The sequence below is a fragment of the Dipodomys ordii genome, unplaced genomic scaffold (assembly GCF_000151885.1).
Source record: "Dipodomys ordii isolate 6190 unplaced genomic scaffold, Dord_2.0 Scaffold63, whole genome shotgun sequence".
NCBI lineage: Eukaryota > Metazoa > Chordata > Mammalia > Rodentia > Heteromyidae > Dipodomys > Dipodomys ordii.
This window is the reverse complement of record NW_012267279.1, coordinates 879,433-893,230: the sequence shown is the minus strand read 5'-3', so window position 1 is coordinate 893,230 and position 13,798 is coordinate 879,433. Positions and strand designations below refer to the sequence as shown.

At 39.5% G+C, this 13,798-nt stretch overlaps 1 long non-coding RNA gene across 2 annotated transcripts in view; it reads left to right on the top strand.

Annotated features, from left to right (window-relative positions):
- The window catches only part of LOC105990168, a 295,412-nt gene that overhangs the window by 139,447 nt on the left and 142,167 nt on the right, over positions 1 to 13,798 (top strand). For both annotated transcript variants that reach the window (XR_001175293.1, XR_001175294.1), the window contains exon 3: positions 1,741 to 1,796. This is a non-coding gene — a long non-coding RNA (uncharacterized LOC105990168). The remainder of the gene's footprint in view (positions 1 to 1,740; positions 1,797 to 13,798) is intronic.

Sequence of the window (13,798 nt, the reverse complement as noted above, 5' to 3'; positions counted from 1 at the left end):
GGGGATTGGGGGACCTCTGTTTACTCTTTAATTTTGACATGGCACAGCGAGGGGGAAAGGGGCTCATTTTCCAAAGTTAAAGGCAAGTTGGTTTCATTTCAGTCACATGGCCTCCGCTGGGATTTGGGGAGCTGGGGTGACTCAAAAGGACTATATTGGGCGATGGGGGCCAGTTTTGCTTGTCTAATGGCCACAGCCAGGAAAACAAATGGAATTGTTTGTGATGTGAGGCCTTACTCTCTTGGGTGAGGGACGCTCCCAACAGCTGCTGGGAAGAGCAAACAAGAAGGAAGGAAGGAAGGAAGGAAGGAAGGAAGGAAGGAAGGAAGGAAGGAAGGAAGGAAGGAAGAAGGAAGGAAGGAAGGAAGAAGGAGAGAGAAAGGAAAAGCCTGAAAAAAAGCATAGCTGAAAATAGATAATAGCCATATACCGTTTGTATATTTTTATCTGACATTTCCAAATTGAATGGCTTTCTTTAAAACAAGGAAAATATTTCCAAATTTATTTAAAGGGAACCTTATTAGGGAAAGCTTCGGACTGAGTAGCAATTTAAAAATATATTTTGAGGAAAGACGCAAAGGAAGGCATTTAATTCTTAGCAGACTGCGGGTATTTAAAAGTAGTCTATTTATTGCATTGCCTCTGATTAAAGGCAGCTTATGACTATGATAACAGGAAATTTCAAAGGGCACTTTCCCCCTACCAACCAGCTACTACAGTATCTCCTTTTTAAAACAAAGGAGGTATTGTGAGAATGAAAGGGATTTGGCCCCAAGCACTAAACAAATTCTAAAGAGCACAAAAAACCTATAATTATGTTAATAGTAAATTAATGTTTTTGCAGTTTACCCGTCTCACCTCAGAATAGGTGTTGCTCAAAAGTAGCTACTGCAAATATTCGGTAGACACATGGGAGATGGGGTAAAGTAAAAATGTTTAGTTTCCCATAAAGCCTTGTGTTTTATCTACATGGGAACATTCCAGTAGTAGAAGCACAGTTTTCTAAAGTGCCACCCAGACCTGGGATAGTAGCAATACTTCCCGAGTTGCAGGTGACCTGGGTTTCCTTGTCTGTAAAGGATGCCATCTGGGTTTACATGTCCTCCCCATCTCTGAATTCTTTTTTTTTAATTTTAATTTTTATTGATTTATTTATTTTTGAGTTCTTGCACTGTAGGACTCACCCACACTTTTGGTGTCTCTGAAATGACTGCTGCCATCTCAGTTCTCACCAAGCTCTGAGTGGAACAGACTCTCATCTGGATTTTCACAGGAAGGTCTCTCAGGACACATGAAGCTCCTTGCCCAGAATATAGAGTACATATAGACATTCTTCCATATCTATATCATGTCCACAGATTCAGCTATTAGTGGAAAACTTTTGAAAAAAATGTTGTCTATATACTAACATGGACAACTTATGTTCATGTCATTATTCCCTAGACGATCCAGTCTAGAAGCTATTTATGTAAACTTTACATTGTGCTAAGTATTTAAAGTAATTTAGAGACAATTTAAAATATGTGAGAAGATATGTGTAGGTTGGATGCAAATAGCACAGTTTTACATTACAAGATCATCTTTGGTTTTGAGTATTCAGAGTGAGGGATGGGGTAGGAAGTAGGGAGGATGAAGGTCAAGGTGTGTGGAAGGTTCTGGAACCTATACTCAGGGAAAACTTTATGCCAGGACTTTCATGGGCCCCTTTCTGAAACACAATATTCTTTTTTTTCTCTATAGTTCTCTGAACAATTTTGAGAGATAAAAGTTATGAGTCCAGATTTCATTAAGAAATGGTAAGTCATTTGCCTCGGCCCACAGTTGGGAGGCACATTTTCTAATCATAACAGAGCTGTTTTAGGCACATGTAGGAAGCAGACAGTTTCCCTTGGTTCTTTAGGCTCCCTCCTTTTCTCCTTCCTGGGTGATATTTTCTCTTCAGGCACCTGCTTTTTTTCTTTCTTTCTTCTTCTTCTTCTTTTTTTTTTTTAATAATTCTTGGCATTTTCATCAAAACTTGTAACTTATTCTCAAGAGAAGGTCTTGTATTAAAGCCATTTCTTTTATATGAATTAAATCCAATTCAAAAACTGTACTAAGGTATTATTTTACGCAAAGGACTATTTTTAAAAAAAACTCTCAAGGGATTTCAGTATTTAAAATCTTATAGCTAATAATGGAATAAAATATTTGACCTGCCTTTTAAAGTGGCAGAAGCATTAATGAGTAGGAGCAATTAGGGGAGACTTTCCTTAATTTTTCAAGTAAAGTAAATGTTGAATTTTCTGCAGGTACCAGCTAGAAGCACTGCAAAATCCAGAATTTCTGGTAATCCTTATTATAAGCAACAGAAATTGTTATAAATAAAGCACCAAAGTAGGAGGGAGGAAGCCTGGGTGGGGTTCAATCCCATTTCATTGAATATGTGTTTTAGGTCATTCAGGACTCAAAAAACAAAGGGATGAGATTCTGATAGTTGTCTCTCTACTTCCTCAATCCAAAACAGACATTGATCCTTCTTCACATGGCTCGATCTGATCAAGCTAAGATAATGTTTTGGAGCCTCTTCTTGCTGACCCATCAAGTGCCAATTATTTATCACCTGTAATTGGTCTACAATATGAAATCTATTGCTACCCAAGGGCTAGATAGTATCTATGAGACCTTAAATTTCAGAATGTGATTAGCTCTGTGGTTTTCAGACTGGTCTATGGGTTCACCCTGGACTTTACAAATAGATGCCTTCAGTTAAATTCTCTGAGAATGGAGCTTGGGAATCCATCTTTCTATAAAGTTCTTTCAGTATTTGTGATGTAGCCAAGTCCAGGGATGAGCATTTGGGCTTTGCCACTTTAGATTATGTGATTCAGAGTTTTGTTCATTTAATAAACACAACTGAAGCCATTGTCATTTTTAGACAGTCTATCTGAATTGGCTTTTAGCTGGCTACATTTTTTGGTAACTTTTATTTGTTTTGTCATTAAACTCTTGAAGAGTACTACAGAGTGTTACCCACTCTGTGGACCTTGTTCTGATTGAGTTCAAATTTTGGCATAAGAACTTCTCAGGCTAGGTGGCCTTGAGTGAGTCAGCCACTATGGGTAGACAATTCAGTCTTGTTTTCTATGAAACCAAGATCAGAATACCTTGACAATGTTATTGAGATACCAAGATTCTCCTACTTCTACTTGACTTTATGTATAACAATTACTGAGTACAATGTATTGGGTGATAGGGATAAAAAACGTGGACTACCCTCTTACCAAATTCCTCTATTGTTATGACTATCCAATCACTATGTATATACTTTCCATCAGTAAGAAACTCTTCGAGGCCATGACAAATAATTTTCAACTCATTCTGCCTAATATTATTTGAGGATCTACTATTACAACCCAAACCATTGGATATTTTACCTAAAGGCCTGTAAACTGATTATTTGGAGTGTTGAGGTGAGTTTCCCAATACCTTTTTTATGGTCTTGGTGACTTAAAACCTCCTGTAGCACTGCTTTCTGTTCTATAGCATGAAGTTGTCAGTCCTATCAAAACTTAGTTAATCCTGGGACCCAGTGTTGATAAGCTGCTGAGAGGTTCCTGGCTGCCAATGATAGAAGTTGCTTTGTATTTTAAGAGTAATCGCCAAATGCTCAAACAAGGAATGTTTTATTTGAGAAAATTAGTGAAGAAACAATTTTGAGTGTGACAGAGTTTGGAAACTTTTTAGTCCTGAGAACAAGAGTTATCAGTGTAGACTGAGTATTAAGTTGTGCCTGTTTGAATGGGATTAGACTGGAAGAGTATTCTTCCTGGTTCCACTGAGCAAACTGAAGGATAAGTGATTCTTTCATGAACCAATTGTTTTCTGCTGGAGATTATGTGAGAGGACAGTTCATTTGACCACGAATTAAATCCTTGGATGGGGACTACATTAAGAATAGTCACACAAATGATGCCTGAGGCAACAGGAATGCATTTATGTAGGGAAAGCAACATTTCTGAAAGTCAACTTGTGCCAGATATACACTGGGAATGGGTTTCTTTATATTAATGAGATTGCTAATTGAATTAGTTGGGTCTCCAGTTAAAGTCTGAGCTAAAAAAAAGTATGATTTATAAAAACCAACTATGTTTGCTGATTTAATTTGGCTGTTGTTTTTTTCTTTTTTTTTAATTTTATTTTATTTTATTTGTGAACATACTGTACAGAGGGGTTACAATTGCATGGGCAGGATAATGCGTACATTTCTTACCAAGCATTGCAGCCTCCTCCTTTGTTTACCCTTCCCATCCCTTCCCAGCCTCCCCCCTCCCCCCATCCCAATCCTTCTCCTTCCCCCCTCCCCCCTTCCCCCCTCCCCCCCCCATCTCCTCCACAAGTTATACTGACATCAAATATAGTGAAAGCAGGGGTTATACTGTGGGGGAGGGACATACAAAGCAACAAAGAGATAATCTTATAAATGCGTTAGAAACACATGCATGAAAGAAAAAACATTAAAATACATATCTAAGGGTTCATTTTCCTGACATCACATTATCTGACCTTTTCCGCTTGACTCATACATATACTAGACATGAAGAAATGTTCAACATCCCTAGCCATAAAAGAAATGCAAATCAAAACAACATTGAGATATCACCTCACCCCAGAAAGAACGGCAAAAATCAAGAACTCTAATAACAACAGATGCTGGAGGGGATGTGGACAGAAAGGAACCTTACTCCATTGTTGGTGGGAATGTAAACTTGTCCAACCACTTTGGAAAGCAGTATGGAGGTTCCTCAAAAGACTTCACATAGAACTCCCCTATGACCCGGCTGTTGTTTTTTTCTTAAGCCATAAGGAGGTTTGTGCTGTTTCCTGTTACTAGGGGCTTGGGTATTAATGAACTACAAGATTAACTCTGCAGTGGTGTCACTGAGGGTGAGGAGGGAAAAGAAAAATCATGCATATACACATGTATGTGCATAAAGTGCAAATGACAGAGGAAAAAAAGTCAGCAGCAATGCTTTGAAAGACAGAGAACCTAGGATCCATTAGGGTGCACAACCACAAATACATACATACTATTAAACTACTACATAATGAATTTAAGAAGGAAGTGGGTAAGAATAAAAGGAGTTCAGCCTTAAGGTTCAACCAGTTGTGTGACCTTACCAAAGTTAATTGGCCTCTTTGAGCTAGTTTCCTCACTTAGAAAATAAAAGGGTTTGGCTAGAAGAGGTTGTTTTTTTTTTCTTTTTTCTTTTTGGTGAGGTCTTTCCACGGCTTGAAAATGCAATTATTCTAGGAATTCATACATGTTACACATCAGTGAAACATCATAATGGTTTCTAAGCAATGCCTTCTAAATTCATATATTTATCCATTCAACAAATATTGAATGCGGGCCTACTAGCATTTTAGCTCTTCAACAAAGTGATGAAAGGTCCTCAGCTGTGCTCAGAATCACTTGGCTTCTCCACATTTCCAGCTCAATCAAAAGCCAGGCCACAGCAGGCTGGGGACAGATTCTGTCACGGGAGAGAGGTAGGGTAATTTTAGGGTGTAATGCCAAGCCTACTCCAGGCCACAGATATCCCATTCCTTCAGACAAGTGGAATCTAGAAAGAACCTTCTGGCTTCTGCAAGGCAGCTGAAGGCTGGTGGTGGGTACGGGGGAAATGCAGAAGTTGGTCAAGTGGGTCACATTTTTTATGGACAACCAGTCATTTAGATCCCACACAAATGACGATATTGGCATATCCTGCTTTGACCAATACAAAAAAATGAGATTCTCATGTTATACCCAACTCATTCTTGGGTTCAGTGAGTCAGAGATAAAAGGAGAAGAATCTAGTAGGGGAAAAAAACCTCAATCATAAGACATACAATAATAGAGATCTATACGAGAGGAATGCTGACAAAATAAATGGGAAAATGTGACATGAACTGTTTAGCCAAAGCAGGAAAGAAGACAGATCATGAGAGGCCACCTGATCTCGAATTCTTTCTCACTGATTTCATTGCCATATATTGTAGGGTAGCCTCTTGCAACTTGTGCTGCCTTACATTTTCTTCCTTCACTAATTTTACCCTTTTAGACATTATTACCAAAATTGACTAATCATTTGTAGAATGCATGAGTTATAGGAAATGTCACCTAACAGAAAAATAAGTAAGTGTGTAAGTAAGGAGTTAGCCAAATTGTCACCTTGGTGACAGACAAACATACAATAAAACTTTGGTTTTCTTATAGACAGGACCTTTATTATGGCAAAATCTATAGGTTATTTCAAGTCCCTTAATTCATTTGTTCTCTAATATATCTAGCAAATATACTGTAGGATTTACTTATACAGAGAAAAGGCACAAAAGGCTTTATGCTTTAGAAAAGTTTTAGATTTACAGAAAAGTTGGAGTTAGTACAGAGTTCACATATACCTTATGGCTAGTTTCTCCCAATATTAATGTCTTACATTGGTGGGTATGTTTGTTACAATAATGGAACAGATATTTATAGATGATTATTAACTTAAGTCTTTATTCAGATTTTCTTTTAGTTTTCATTTCATGTCTTGTTTCTATCCCAACATTCCATCCAGCACCCAACATTCATTCATTGTTATAGCTCCTTAGTATTCTCTAGGTTGTAATATGTTCTCAGGCCTCTCATGTTTTGGATGCCCTTGACAGTTTTGAGGGTTACTGGCTTACTGTGTTATAGATTATCCCCCTTAATTAAAATAGGCTTGACATTTATCTAATAAGTAGCCTATCCAAGCCTGGTGGTATATCGATTTTCTTAGTATGTCTTGCACTGAGCAAAAGTTAAAAATTTTAACAAAATTCACCTCATAATTTTTTGTTTCAAGGATAATATATTTTATGTGAACGTGACTTTTAACTAATTACAAGAATTATTTTGATTTTTCTGTCAATTACTTCCATAATTTGTTTTACCCACAGATTTCTGAATTTACTTCTGTGTCATAGTTTTTATTTCTTCACTTCCTTTTGGGAAACTCCCTCTTCTAGTGCAGGATCTCTGTGTGGCTAGAGGTGCTCATGTGTAGGATAATTTGACCAGGGGCACTCTAAGTATGGTGGCACATCTTCATGCTTTTTTTTACCATGATGTATTCAGTGATTAGAGAATTGACATGGAAACCACAAAGTTCAGCAAGTGTCTGCATTTTCCAAGCACTGCAGTAGAAGTTTAACATACATCTTGGGATCCAGTCCAAATGTTGGGCCTGGGCATACCTCCACTGTAATGTCAAAATGGTATCCATTTCTTCTTTAGAAAAGATTTGTGGGGGCTGGGAAGGTGGCTCAGTGGCAGAGAGTTTGCCTTACATGCATGATGCCCTGGGTTCGATTCCTTAGCACCACATAAGCAAAAAGAAAAAAGGCGGAAGTGGTGCTGTGGCTCAAGTGGTAGGGCGCTAGCCTTGAGCTGAAGAGCTGAGGGACAGAGCCCAGGCCCAGAGTTCAGGCTCCCCCCCACCCCCCGCAAAAAAAAGAAAGAAAATATTTGTGGCAGATTTTCTGATATACATGTCCTTGAAGGGTTGGAAAGTTATTCAAGTGAACAGGAAGATTTAAACCTCTTGATTTACATGAGTTGGTGGAATTTTCCTGTTCGAGTGAATAGCAAGTCTTTTGTATAGATCACTTTAGGCTGGCTACAGGAAGAGAAATGCATGTTGTACTTGGGACTGGTTTCTGATGCTTATTTTGTCTCTGTAGACTTTTCCTCCTTGATTTTTAAGGATACTTTAACATTTTATGTCTTTTTGTGGTTGTGGGCTTGAACTTTGGGCCTGGGTGCTGTTCCTGAGCTCTTTAGCTCAAGGCGAGCATTCTTCTACTTGAGCCAGAGCACCACTTCCTGTTTTCTGGTGATTAATTGGAGATAAGAGTTACGTGGAGCTGGGTGCCAGTGGCTCATGCCTGTAATCCTAGCCACTCAGGAGGCTGAGGATTGCAGTTCAAAGCCAACCTGGGCAGGAAAGACCTTGAGACTCCTATACAGAAAGCCGGAAGTGGTGCTGTAGCTCAAGTGGCAGAGTGCTCGCCTTGAGCTGAAGAGCTGAGGGACAGGGCCCAGGCCCAGAGTTCAAGCCCCACAACCAACAAAAAAAGAAAAAAAAAAGAGTCTCATGGACTTTCCTTTCCAGGCCTAGTTTTGATCCTCAGATCTCAGCCTCCTGAGTTCTAGGATTACAGGTATGAGCCACTGGCACTGGGTTCATTTTATGTCATTTTGTATAGAAAGCTATACCTGGCCTATTGGGTAAAAGGTTCTTCCTGTAAGATTTTAAGTAACACTAGCTTGGAGTCGGTCTTGTCTAATGTGTTGCATAGCACATGTGTTGGAGGCTAGCAGCTTTCAAATCCTTTATTTTTTCTTGATCTTTCTTCAGGCTTCTCTAAGAATTTTTCCTTAAGTAAAGTTCTTCTAGCAGTAATCTACAATGCTTGTACTAAAGTCTTATTGATGTAGTGGTAGATGTGGTAGAGAGAAAGTAGTCTATAACTTTAGGATAAAATGAAGTAGATCTGGGTTGTAAGTGATACAATTGTTCTTAAATTCCTTGTTCCCTTAGGTAAGGAATGTTAGAGGGTGCTGGGATTGACTCTCTCCTGGATGAGATAAGGCGATAGCCAGTCACTGGTGGCTGGTGACTGTAATTAGAGCTACTCAGGAGACTGAGATCTTAGGATTGCAGTTTGAAGCCAGCCAGGACAAGAAAGTCCATGAGACTCTTTACTTATTTATTTTTATTAGTAAGTTTTTTTTAATGTGAAAATACCATACAGAGGGGTGATAATTACATGAGCAAGGTAATGAGTACATTTCTTTTTTCTTTTTTATTGTGAAAATACCATGCAGAGGGAATACAATTACATGAACAAGGTAGTGAAGACATTTCTTTTTTTTTCATTTTATTTTATTTTTTGTGTGAACATACTGTACAGAGGGGTTACAATTACATGGGCAGGATAATGTATACATTTCTTATCAAGCATTGCAGCCTCCTCCTTTGTTTACCCTTCACATCCCTTCCCAGCCTTGCCCCCCCATCCAATCCCCCCCCCAACGTTGTAAAGCTCGTTTTCGACATGACAACTTGTACTTCTCATTGTTGCATCGGATCCACCTGTATCCTTAAACGACTTGTTTTTCCCCATCTCCTCCACAAGTTATACTGACATCAAATATAGTGAAAGCAGGGGTTATACTGTGGGGGAGGGACATACAAAGCAACAAAGAGATAATCTTATAAATGCATTAGAAACAAATGCATGAAAAAAAAAACATTAAAATACATATCTAAGGGTTCATTTTCCTAATATCACATTATCTGACCTTTTCTGCTTGACTCATACATATACTAGATATTGCAAATAAGGGAAACCGTGGGACCTTTGTTTCTTTGGGCCTGGCTTACTTCACTTAATATAATTTTTTCTTATCAAGCATTGTTGCCTCCTCCTTTGTTTCCTCTTACCATCCCTTCCCATCTCCCCGCACCCCCCCCCAGCCCCAGCCAAAGTTGTAAAGTTTGTTTTTCTGTTTTTCCACATAAGGTCTTGTACATCTCATTGTTGCAATGGGTCCACCTGTATCTCTATTTAGACAATTTGTTTTTTTTCCCTTCCCCTCCACAAATTATACCAACATCAAATACAGTAGATGAATGGATCAAGAAAATGTGGTATATATACACAGTGGAATTCTATGCCTCCACCAGAAAGAATGACATTGCTCCATTTGTTAGGAAATGGAAAGACTTGGAAAAAAATTTATAAGATGATTTCTTTGTTGCTTTGGATGAATACATTTCTTATCAATATTGCCTCCTTCTTTGTTTCCCCTTACCAACCCTGCCCTCCCATCCCCCCGCCCCAACCCCAGTGAGACTCTTATTTGCAATTAACTACCAGGAAACCAGAAGTGGAGCTGTGATAGATCGCTAGTCTTGAGCACAAAGAAAAGCAACTCAGGGATAGTGCCTAGGCCCTGAGTTCAAGCCCCTTGACTGACCAAAAAAAGATTAGGCTATGAAAAAAATATTTTTTTCCTAGAGAAGAGTCCTTTGTTATTGAAAATGTTCTTGATGAATTTCAAAATTATTATTAATAATTATTTCTCCCATCCTGCTCTATAGTCATGAAGAGATTTGACTCTTGGAGAGCCTTGGTAAAATCTTTAAAAATGTGATCATAAGCTCTCTTAGACTTTAACTCCAAGGAGTTTTCTTACTAGTTCACATTCAACCCTCAGAAATTCACCAAATTGCTCTTCCGATGTTTCTCCAAGCTTGTGACTCTAGTGGTTTCTGCATGCTGAGACTGTATTCATTTGTTGAAGATTGGGATTTAGAAAGTTTCAGAGGTACTGGAGAATTTGACTTCAAAATGCTTTATTAAAAACAGAAATGTCAATAAAAATGTAATATTTTAGATAGACTTGCAAGAGGATAACATAGTAAAGCAAATTTGACATCAATCGTCACAAACTCATTGAACAAATCAAAAGATGAAAACAAGTTTGCAGCCACCATACATCAATGAAAGAACCCTGGCATTTGTGTAGCTAGCCACTCAAATAAGGTAAGCTATTCCATCCTGAGCTATACTAGTTCCTAATGATAGCCATGTTTTTGCCAATGGTGGCTTGAAAGGTTGTATTAAAAGGAATGAACTGACCATGTCCATGTGTATTATGACAACACAATCCTTTGTCAGATGAGGCAGAGTACAATTAAATACATAATAAATTAAGATGTGAAGTGAAATTGAATTACATGTCTTAAATGTGCATAAGGATTGCCAGGTTCATCTATTGCATAAAAGTTGTAACTTTTATATTCTAATGCTTTTTTTCTTTTCTTTCTTCCTCTTTCTTTCTCGCTTTCTTTCTTTCTTTCTTTCTTTCTTTCTTTCTTTCTTTCTTTCTTTCTTTCTTTCTTTCTTTCTCTTTCTCTCTTTCTCCCCACCCTCTCTCTTTTCTTTTCCTTTCTTTTCTTTTCTTTCTTTTGTCAGTCATGGGTCTTGAACTCAGGGCCTGGGCACTGTCCCTGAGCTAATGCTCTACCACTTTGAGCTACAGCTCCACTTCTGGTTTTGGGGTGGTTAAGTGGAGATAAAAGTCGCATGGACTTTCCTGTCCTGGCTGGCTTGAAACTGCCATCTCGGATCTCAGCCTCCTGAGTAGCTCAGATTACAGGTGTGAGCCACCAGTGCCTGGCTCAGTTTACTGGCCTTTTAGTCGCCAGAAAAGCCAATGCCATTTCTAAGCATGCTCTCCATGGTTGTAGTGAGAACAGCTCTTAGCCCATAGTTACTGTGTCTCACAAAGTCTTGTTATGCAGCCATGAAACTGAAGGGAAGCCCCTGGAATATCAAGGGACACATTAACATGTAGAGGCTGCACCTGTCCATCTGCAGATGAAAGGTCACCAAGAAGATATTTGCAATGAGGAACAGCAAGTTGTGACCACTCTCCAGATCTGTACCCGTCAGACAGAGGTTGACACCTGTGACAGGTACATTCTGATATCCACATCTTGTGCAAAATCAGGTATGCTAAAAACAGCATGGCAGCCAAATGTCAAGTGCTACTGCTCCTAGCATGGAGACATTCAGAAAGCCCTGGTGGAAAAGTTCCTTGGAGACACCTCTTGACGTATACACCATGCAAGAGAGCCAGACCTGGAGGGAGTTCTGTAAAGCCTTGTCAGACAGCAGGCTGAAGGAGTCAAGCATGGAAAAACTCCTTGTCCTGGGTGCTCTGCTCTCTTGCCCTCCCTACCCCCACCCCTGGCTCCACACAGGTTGAAGCTACGTGGAGGGATGGCAACTCTCTCTCTCTCTCTCTCTCTCTCTCTCTGTGCTCTTTCTGTTTCTCATGTTTCTGGTGGTGTGTAATGAATGATCTGAGAGGGAGGAGGATGGGTGACATCCTGGAGAATTGGAAATCTGACAAACTCGATTGTTGCTTGGATTTTGGGAATGCTTACAGGGAGAGAACACTGAGAAAAGACGGAATTCTTAGAGTTCTTTAAGCCAGTGAAATGTTCTTGGTGGTTAGTTAGAATTGCTTTAGGTAGAAGCCTGAGACAAACTTAGCTTTTTCGACAAACTTAGGTTTTTCAGGACCAGAAGAAGCTGATTCACCCACATATATGTGAGTCTGGGCCTTTCAAAAAGTCCTCCAACACTTACAATAAACAGCTATGGGACATCTAACTTCCAGAGGACAGCTATTTTTCTTCTAGGGTAGCCTTTGCAAGTATTATGCACATTCTTCTGTGACCTTTCTTGTGACCAAGAGCAGATGTAAGATGTCCCCAGGAGAATGCGGTCTTAGGATTTTGAAATGGTCACTCTGCTCTCTTAGTTAGAGAGCCCAGGAAAGTGCTTGGACAGCATGGTTGTCACTTCCTGCAGAAATACTTTGTTCTATAGGATGAAGGTTGAATCTGTTTTATTATAAGGATATCAGACTAAGTGCAATGATTTTAACTTGTGATTTCATAAAATTTGAGGATATAGTGCATTTGGTAAGTCCAGCTAGTCTTCCTCCATGCCTTCCATCTTTTCTTTCTTTCTTCTTTCTTTTGATTTTGGTTTTTGTGTTTGTCTTTTTCTTTTAGGTCAGTGCTGGACATCTTGGCACCACAGAGTGGTGACCTCTCAGAGCTAAAGCCATTTCTCTTTAGGGCATCGTGTGTGTGTGTGTGTGTGTGTGTGTGTGTGTGGTGTGTGTGTGCATGCACGCACACACACATGCACGTGCACACATGCACGTGCATGTACATGGACCCACATGTGTGTATGCTTGCCATTTCTGACTGCTTTCATCCTCCTGTGGAATCTTACAGAATAACTAACATCTGTCCCTTCTGGAGAAAAGAGCACACAGATTAGTAAACAGGTTCTTAACCCAAACTCTGAGCTTGAGCATCAGCTTCTGAGAAGCAGACCATAAACTTTGTTAAGCTCAAGGCAAAGGCCAAAGAGCCTGATTTATGGTGACGTGAAAGGTTAGACTTGACAAGGGTCTGACCCACTGACTTGGAAACACTAATTTTTCTGTTAAGGGGTAGGAGGAGCATAGACTTTGATGCTGGAAATAATTCTGTTGGGCTACACCATTTCCTGTATGCTGGGATTATGAACATGCACACTGTAGCGGGGCCTGACACTTATATGAATGTCAATCGGCCACTAATCTTCACTGTCTCCTCAGCTTCCTCACCAGTAAAGTAGAACAATAGCACTTACATGTATGTTATTTGTATTCAATCAGAGTGTGTTCCTAGAAACCGAAATTTTGGTCCCTCATTGCCATCTCTTTGGTGAGAGTGGGATAATTGTATTGTCACTGTTCTGCTTTATCAGACCTCTAGGAAGACACGGACATACATGCCTTCATTTAAACCAATCCCGGCACCCTGGGGACTTGTCTGGAAATTCAGCTCATGTTCGAGCCTGTTTAAGGGGCTTTTCTCTTTCATCTTCAGGGGCCAAATGCCAGTGGCTGCTTTTAATGAAACCAAATCCTTCCTCATTTTGTATGATTTGGGGATTTGCTTCCCCAGCCTGGGTAGCAATCGGATACATTCTATTTTTCTTTATTTTCCAAGTGACCCTAGAATGCTTTGTGATTCTAAGGCTGACCTGCTGGGAGAAACAAAATAAACTCTTCTATTCCAGCCTTTTTCTCTGAATGTATTTGAGAACGGTCTGTCTTTATAGACCCATCACCAAGCTTTCTGGCTCCAGCATGGCAAGAACAAAC